General features: G+C 44.1%; 1 pseudogene; it reads left to right on the top strand.

Moving 5' to 3' along the window:
• The first annotated feature begins 8,319 nt into the window (after positions 1-8,319).
• On the top strand, positions 8,320-8,437 carry LOC124722913 (annotated as a pseudogene).
• The last annotated feature ends 1,179 nt before the right edge of the window (positions 8,438-9,616 follow it).

Here is a 9,616-nt window from a genome sequence, read left to right as displayed (position 1 = left end):
TCTGTACGCGAGATTTCCACAATCCTAAATATCCCTAGGTCCACTGTTTCCGATGTGATAGTGGGGTGGAAACCTGAAGGGACACGTACAACACAAAAGCGTACAGGCCGACCTCTTCTGTTGACTGACAGAGACCGCCGACAGTTGAAGAAGGTCGTAATGTGTAATAGGCAGCTATCTATCCACACCAGCACACAGGAATTCCAAACTGCAGCAGGATCCACTACAGGTACTATGACAGTTAGGCGGGAGTTGAGAAAACCTGGATTTCATCGTTGAGCGGCTGCTCATAAACCATACATCACGCCAGTAAATGCCAAACGACGCCTCGCTTGGTGTAAGGAGCGTACACAGTGGACAATTGAACAGTAGAAAAACGTTGTGTTGAGTGACGAATCACGGTATACGATGCGGGGATCCGATGGTATGGTGTACGTATGGCGAATTCCCGGTGGACGTCATCTGCCAGCGTGTGTAGTGCCAATAGTAAAATTCGGAGGCGGTGGTGTTATGGTATGGTCGTGTTTTTCATGGAGGAGGCTTGCACCACTTGCTGTTTTGCATGGCACAGGTCTACACTGATGTTTTAAGCCCCTTCTTGCTTCCCACTGTTGAAGAGCAATTGGGGAATGGCGATTGTATCTTTCAACACGATCGGGCACCTGTTCATAATGCAAGACCTGTGGCGAAGTGGTTACACGACAGTAACATCCCTGTAGCGGACTGGCCTGCACAGAGGCCTGACCTGAATCCTATAGAACACATTTGGGACGTTTTGGAAAGCCGACTTGGTGCCAGGCATCATCGACCGACATCGATACCTCTCCTCAGTGCAGCACTCCGTGATGATTGGACTGCTATTCCCCAAGAAACCTTCCAGCGCATGATTGAACATATGCCTGGGAGAGTGGAAGCTGTCATCAAGGCTAATGGTGGTCGAACACCATGTTGAATTCCAGTATTACCGATGGAGGGCGCCACGAACTTGTAAGTCATTTTCAGCCAGGTGTCCAGATACTTTGGGTCACATAGTGTATATACACAGTGTGTAGTGCTTGTGGAGTGTTAGCTACAGCATACGGTGTTTATGTGATTTTGCTTCCACTGCCGTCATTGCAAAATCCGTATGATGATAGAGGTGACTGAGTTTCCCGTTTGTGGTGAGGACGAGCTCAGTAATCATCTGACTAGCCGAGAGCGCTAACGTAGTGGGGTTCGGTCCGTAGGAGACTAGTCTGTAGCATGATGGGAGAAAGTCTCACCATCTTTAGTTAGCCTGGGAAAGCACTGGATTTAGCTGGGATCTTCAGAACTTGCACCAGTATCCAGGGTTAAAGGTTAAACCTCTCTGCAGTGATTCGCGGAGTAACGGTGTGATGCTGTTGATGGGAGTCAGTCTGCAGAATGGGTTGTTAAGTTCGGTGGTCGTCTTGGTGCTGTTAGATAGCGTCTGACTTTTTGAATTTTCTTCCACTTTCATCATCAACAAGTATACGTCATTACTCTCATCGCAGTTACCTATACCAAACAATTACACTTAAGACACAATTCCAGTGAGGTGCCAACGTGCTTTTCCATTTAGGCATTCGTACGTTTCGCATTAATCCCGCTACTACTCCACTCACCCTGCCATAATTTCTCATATTTTGTTGATTATTATTGACCAATGTAATTCACTCGCCGTGTTTTTCGGGGAGGAATTGCAATGCTGTAGTGGACTCCCAAAATGTCTGACTTATCAGAGGCTGTGTTCAAAATCTCGAATGTTAGAGTCGAATTGCTGGACGGGTGGGAATAGCAGTGTTTTCACTAGAGGCTGTGTGGCTGTAATAATTTTACTCGCTGTATTTTAGCGCGGGCGCTGATCGCAGCGCTATTAAACGCACGAAAAGCAAACCACTCTTCCATTTTGCTGTCGCCGATGTCGTGCTACGTTTAATAATTGCCTTCAAAACCAAACTTCGGCTGTGTAAACGTCAATAAATTTTGATAGCACTAAGCGTTCATTAATACAAGATCGAATCGTTAAATAATCTCTCTTAAACAAGCTAAAACATTTCCATAAAGAATACTGGGGCCATAACGAATCGATAGTTTACTTTTGCACTTGCGGCGTTAGGTTTCTTTTACATCACTCTTACCTTTGGAATGTTACTTTTCGTTTACAGCCTAAAATGGAAAATAATTTTTCAACTAATCTTCGTATATTTCATTTATGAAACACACTACATATAAATCGAGATTCATATACTTCTCACGTAACAGAAAATTCTAATTTTATTACCAACATTATTCAAATGCATGGATCAAAAAACAATTTGTTTTCCGGATAATGCATTCCAAAATAATTAAATTGTTAATGAGTAATAATGTGAAGTAATTTAAATGTAAGTTGTGTAATTTTTCAACAAATATTTAATTCACAGTTTTTAAGACATTCCAACCGTATTTGATAGCAGTGAGATTAAAATACTTCCTGTAAGACTGTTTCGATAAGACTGTATGTTCCACATACGCCGAAAGGCTAGCACACTGGACTCGCATTCGGGAGGACGATGGTTCAATCCCGCGTCCGGCCACCCTGATTTAGGTTTTCCGTGATTTCCCTAAATCGCTCCACACAAATGCCAGGATGGTTCCTTTGAAAGGACACGGCCGACTTCCTTCCCCGTCCTTCCCTAATCCAACGAGACCGATGACCTCGCTGCCTAGTCTCCTTCCCCAAACAAACCAACCAACCTACCATACGCCGAAACACTATGTCACCCATTCCAACGTTTTGCTCCTGTACAGACGGCAAAGACAAAGTTAGGCTAAGAGGAAAGAGACATTTGAACAGTGGTTCGTCCTGTACTCCTTAAATGATTGGAGTAGGAAGAAAACCTAACGTTTAGTACAATCGTAAGTACCCCCTGCTGAGCATTTCACAGTAGTTTGCAGCGCACCGACTGACCACTTGATGTACTGTTGCTCGAAGACAGTACTGAAACTGACTATTGCAGAGTGCGCGATGAGGTGGTGACCCGTTAGTGGTACCCGTATTTTTTTCTGATTAAGCAAGGCTGCACTTACCGGGGTCAGTGAACTCGCAGAATAACCGACGTTGGAGTTCTGAAAATCCTTATTAGTTCATCAAGAGTCTCTGCATGATGTGAAAATAGCAACGTGGTGTGCAGTTATTTCTACATGAAATACTGAACTCACTTTTTACAACCTCACTATTACTTCTGATAGGTATGTGTGAACTGTACACTACGATGCTTGTGACTGAAGAACGGTTTTCATTTCTGTAATATTACATATCATACCCTCCCCCCATGAACCATGGACCTTGACGTTGGTGGGGAGGCTTGCGTGCCTCAACGATACAGATAGCCGTACTGTAGGTGCAACCACAACGGAGGGGTATCTGTTGAGAGGCCAGACAAACGTGTGGTTCCTGAAGAGGGGCAGCAGTCTTTTCAGTAGTTGCAGAGGCAACAGTCTGGATGATTGACTGATCTGGCATTGTAACACTAACCAAAATGGCCTTGCTGTTCTGGTACTGCGAACGGCTGAAAGCAAGGGGAAACTACAGCCGTAATTTTTCCCGAGGGCATGCAGCTTTACTGTATGATTAAACGGTGATGGCGTCCTCTTGGGTAAAATATCCCGGAGGTAAAATAGTCCCCCATTCGGATCTCGGGGCAGGGACTATTCAAGAGGACGTTGTTATCAGGAGAAAGAAAACTGGCGCTCTACGGATCGGAGCGTGGAATGTCAGATCCCTTAATCGGGCAGGTAGGTTAGAAAATTTAAAAAGGGAAATGGATAGGTTAAAATTAGATATAGTGGAAATTAGTGAAGTTCGGTGGCAGGAGGAACAAGACTTTCGGTCAGGTGAATACAGGGTTATAAATACTAAATAAAATAGGGGTAATGCAGGAGTAGGTTTAATAATGAATAAAAAATAGGAGTGCGGGTAAGCTACTACAAACAGCACAGTAAACGCATTATTGTGGCCAAGATAGACACGAAGCCCACGCCTACTACAGTAGTACAAGTTTATATGCCAACTAGCTCTGCAGATGACGAAGAAATTGATGAAATGTATGATGAGATAAAAGAAATTATTCAGGTAGTGAAGGGAGACGAAAATTTAATAGTCATGGGTGACTGGACTTCAACAGTAGGAAAAGGGAGAGAAGGAAACATAGTAGGTGAATATGGATTGGGGCTAAGAAATGAAAGAGGAAGCCGCCTGGTAGAATTTTGCGCAGAGCATAACTTAATCATAGCTAACACTTGGTTTAAGAATCATGAAAGAAGGCTGTATACATGGAAGAACCCTGGAAATACTAAAAGGTATCAGATAGATTGTATAATGGTAAGACAGAGATTTAGGAACCAGGTTTTAAATTGTAAGACATTTCCAGGGGCAGATGTGGACTCTGACCACAATCTATTGGTTATGAACTGTACAATAAAACTGAAGAAACTGCAAAAAAGTGGGAATTTAAGGAGATGAGACCTGGATAAACTGAAAGAACCAGAGGTTGTAGAGAGTTTCAGGGAGAGCATAAGGGAACAATTGACAGAAATGGGGGAAAGAAATACAGTAGAAGAAGAATGGGTAACTTTGAGGGATGAAATAGTGAAGCAGAGGATCAAATAGGTAAAAGGACGAGGGCTAGTAGAAACCCTTGGGTAACAGAAGAAATATTGAATTTAATTGATGAATGGAGAAAATATAAAAATGCAGTAAATGAAGCAGGCAAAAAGGAATACAAACGTCTCCAAAATGAGATTGACAGAAAGTGCAAAATGGCTAAGCAGGGATGGCTAGTGGACGAATGTACGGATGGAGAGGCTTATCTCACTAGGGGTAAGACAGATACTGCCTACAGGAAAATTAAAGAGACGTTTGGAGAAAAGAGAACCACTTGTATGAATATCAAGAGCTCAGATGGAAACCCAGTTCTAAGCAAAGAAGGGAAAGCAGAAAGGTGTAAGGAGTATATAGAGGGTCTATACAAGGGCAATGTATTTGAGGACAATATTATGGAAATGAAAGAGGATGTAGATGAAGATGAAATGGGAGATATGATATTGCGCGAAGAGTTTGACAGAGCACTGAAACACCTGAGTCGAAACAAGGCCCCGGGAGTAGACAACATTCCATTAGAACTACTGACAGCCTTGGGAGAGCCAGTCCTGACAAAACTCTACCATCTGGTGAGCAAGATGTATGAGACAGGCGAAATACCCTCAGACTTCAAGAAGAATATAATAATCCCAATCCCAAAAAAGCAGGTGTTGACAGATGTGAAAATTACCGAACTGTCAATTTAATAAGTCACAGCTGCCTAACGCGAATTCTGTACAGACGAATGGAAAAACTGATAGAAGCCGACCTCGGGGAAGATCAGTTTGGATTCTGTAGAAATATTGGAACACGTGAGGCAATACTGACCCTACGTCTTATCTTAGAAGAAAGATTAAGGAAAGGCAAACCTACATTTATAGCATTTATAGACTTAGAGAAAGCTTTTGACAATGTTGATTGGAATACTCTATAGCGACAGGCTATTTACAATTTGTACAGAAAGCAGATGGCAGTTATAAGAGTCGAGGGGCATGAAAGGGAAGCAGTGGTTGGGAAAGGAGTGAGACAGGGTTGTAGCCTATCCCCGATATTATTCAATCTGTATATTGAGCAAGCAATAAAGGAAACAAAAGAAAAGTTCGGAGTAGTTATTAAAATCCATGGGGAAGAAACAAAAACTTTGAGGTTCGCCGATGACATTATAATTCTGTCAGAGACAGCAAAGGACTTGGAAGAGGAGTTGAACGGAATGGACAGTGTCTTGAAAGGAGGGTATAAGATGAACATCAACAAAGGCAAAACAAGGTTAATGGAATGTATTCGAATTAAGTCGGGTGATGCTCAGGGGATTAGATTATTAAATGAGACACTTAAAGTGGTAAAGGAGTTTTGCTATTTGGGGAGCAAAGTAACTGATGATGGTCGCAGTAGAGAGGATATAAAATGTAGACTGGCAATGGCAAGGAAAGCATTTCTTAAGAAGAAAAATTTGTAAACATCGAGTACAGATTTAAATGTCAGGAAGTCATTTCGGAAAGTATTTGTATGGAAGTGAAACGTGGACGATAAATACCTTGGACAAGAAGAGAATAGAAGCTTTCGATATGTGGTGCTACAGATGAATGTTGAAGATTAGATGGGTAGATCACATAACTAACGAGGAGGTATTGAATAGAATTGGGGAAAAGAAGAGCTTGTGGCACAACTTGACTAGAAGAAGGGATCGGTTGGTAGGACATGTTCTGAGACATCGAGGGATCATCAATTTAGTATTGGAGGGCAGCGTGGAGGGTAAAAATCGTAGAGGGGGACCAAGAGATGAATACACTAAGCAGATTCAGAAGGATGTAGGCTGCAATAGGTACTGGGAGATGAAGAAGCTTGCACAAGATAGAGTGGTATGGAGAGCTGCATCAAACCAGTCTCAGGACTGAAGAGCACAACAATAACAACAATATATCATACAGTATAATTCATGTGTGGTTTCAGGACATCCTGTTTAAATTAATCTACTTTGACATGATAAGCTTTATAAGTGAAATTGCTAATCAATGTGGAAAATAAGTCCATACATGCTCAATATGAATTGTTATTTGCAGGCCGGCCGGGGTGACCGAGCGGTTCTAGGCGCTACAGTCTGGAACCGCGCAGCCGCTACGGTCGCAGGATCGAATCCTGCCTGGAGCATGGATGTGTGTGATGTCCTTAGGTTAGTTAGGTTTAAGTAGTTCTAAGTTATAGGGCACCGATGACTTCAGATGTTAAGTGCTCAGAGCCATTTGAACCATTTTGTTATTTGCAGGATGTCATAACTGAAATTCCAATTTCAAAACGTTGTGGAAAGAGAACCACCGCTCAGAATGGCGTCAAATTTGAAATTTGACGCAGAGAGAAACGTCATGGAACAAAAATATTTAACGAAAAATTGACCAATTGATGTCACTGTAAGCATCAGAATATATACATCGAATGGCTCAAATGGCTCTGAGCACTATGGGACTTCACCTCTAAGGTCATCAGTCCCCTATAATTTAGAACTACTTCAACCTAACTAACCTAAGGACATCACATACATCCATGCCCAAGGCAGGATTCGAACCTGCAACCGTAGTGGTCGCGCGTTTCCAGACTGTAGCGCCTAGAACCGCTCGGCCACTCCGACCGGCAATATATACATCAACAGACGCGCACGTCTTACTTCGTTTTCCGCCAAAGCAATATGGCGAAGGCCATTTAATTTTTAATTTTGGACCTCCGTTTCTGTATGGTGTCCTTTTTCCACGTGCGTTTTTTATCTGTCTTCTATTATGTCGATTGGGACTGACGTATAGTCGTTTTTTAACTCCTCTCTGTCCTCGTGTTCTATAGTTTTGTCTTGGGCGCGTATGGCCCCAGTTGTTTTTGCGCCTTAAAGCAAAACAAAACCAAACTAACAAGACGCGCTGCGCAGTGCTGTTCCTCAGTTTACGTCCGAGCCGGCCGGTGTGGCCGTGCGGTTCTAGGCGCTTCATTCTGTAACCGCGTGACCGCTACGGTCGCAGGTTCGAATCCTGCCTCGGGCATGGATGTGTGTGATGTCCTTACGTTAGTTAGGTTTAAGTAGTTCTAAGTTCTAGGGGACTGATGACCACAGATGTTAAGTCCCATAGTGCTCAGAGCTATTTTGAAGTTTACGTCCGAGGCGCCCAGTATGACCGTCTCCATGAAGGATCACGTGCTGTTGGTAAATCTCTTTCACAAGAACTGTGCGCCAACAGGACTGCAGAAGTTCTTCAAGGGTATGAAAAAGACATTGGTCCTATGTCTGATAAGGGTCTGGAGAACATGATTACAGAATTTGAAAAGACATGTTCTTTTGAAGTGTAATGTGGCAGAAGGAGGAAAGCAGTTCGTTGACGACTTTTGAAGATGTGACGAGAGCATTACATGTGATGTCGAGCGGTGGTGTGCAAATATGTAGCGTGCGGGGAATTGCTCGAACTTTGGTCGTGCCTGCGAGCAAGGTACATAAAATCCTACGAAACATCTTGCATTGCTATGCATGCAAAATGACTCATGTTCTGGAGTTGCTTCCTGCTGACGTGCCAGCAAGGCAAACGTTCGATCTGGAACTTCTTTCTCAGATGGAAGTGGAGGTTGACTGGCCTTGGAACACTCTGTGTACAGACAAGCCCATTTCCATATTCAAGGACACTACAATACGCAGAATTTCAGAATGTAGGCAACGGAGAACTGCCAACGGCCTTGCCGCAGTGGTAACACCGGTTCCCATCAGATCACCGAAGTTAAGCGCTGTAGGGCTGGGCTAGCACTTGACTGAGTGACCATCCGGTTTGTCCAGCTCTGTTGGCAAGCGCGGTGCACTCAGCCCTTGTGAGGTAAACTGAGGAGCTACTTGACTGAAAATTAGCGGCTTCGGTCACGAAAACTGACGACGGCCGGGAGAGCGGTGTGGTGACCCCATGCTCCTCCATATCCGCATCCAGTGATGCCTGTGGGCTCAGGATGACACGGCGGCCGGTCGGTGCCGTTGGGCCTTCCAAGGCCTGTTCGGTCGTAGTTTAGTTTCGTTTAGTTTAGGCAACGGAGAACCCGCACGCACATCAACCTGTACCACTTGACTGTGTGGTGCGGTTAACGGCATAGTTTATTGTAGGGCCGCATTTTTTCGAGGAGTTGAGTCCTGTTACACTGGTAAACGCTATGAGAGTCTTTTGCGCACCAACGTCATTCAACCTCTTTGACAGCGTGGATGTGTGGGGAAGACAATATTTAAGCAGGGTGGCGTTCCTCCACACATGGTACAGTCAGTGAAGTGACTGCTGCAGAGGCATTTCGGAAACGCTGGAATTATCAGCCATCGTTTCTGTGCAGCCTGACCGTCCTGTTCACCTGATCTTAAGGTGTGACTTCTGGCTGTAGAGATATGTGAAAGATGTGTTCACTGTTCCAACTTCGAATGTAACTGAATTAAGGCACGCATTGCGCAACGCATTCTGAACGTGACCCCGAGATATTCCGATCTATTGTGGAACGTTCTGTACCTCGATTTCAAGTTGCGGCAGGAAACGGTAGACACCATATTCAACATGTCTTGTGCCAGTCTCACGTCGCCGGTCGGTGTGGCTGTGCGGTTCTAGGCGCTGGAGTCTGGAACCGCGTGACCGCTACGGTCGCAGGTTCGAATCCTGCCTCGGGCGTGGATGTGTGTGATGTCCTTAGGTTAGTTAGGTTTAGGTAGTTCTAAGTTCTAGGGGACTGATGACCACAGATGTTAAGTCCCATAGTGCTCAGGGCCATTTGAACCAGACTCACGTCAATTAGAAACCGATGTCACGTTCCTTTTATGCGATATTTGGTCTCAGGGCTATTTTTCCTATTCGATGTGGTACGCCCTTGCCGTAGTGGATGGTCTCACCTAACTACACTAATGGCCATTAAAATTGCTATACCAAGAAGAAACGGGTATTCATTAGACAAATATTTTATACTAGAACTGACATGTGATTACATTTTCACGCAATTTAGGTT

This window comes from Schistocerca piceifrons, chromosome 1, assembly GCF_021461385.2.
Source record: "Schistocerca piceifrons isolate TAMUIC-IGC-003096 chromosome 1, iqSchPice1.1, whole genome shotgun sequence".
In the NCBI taxonomy this organism is placed as follows: Eukaryota; Metazoa; Arthropoda; class Insecta; order Orthoptera; family Acrididae; genus Schistocerca; species Schistocerca piceifrons.
This window is presented reverse-complemented; position numbering and strand designations above follow the sequence as displayed.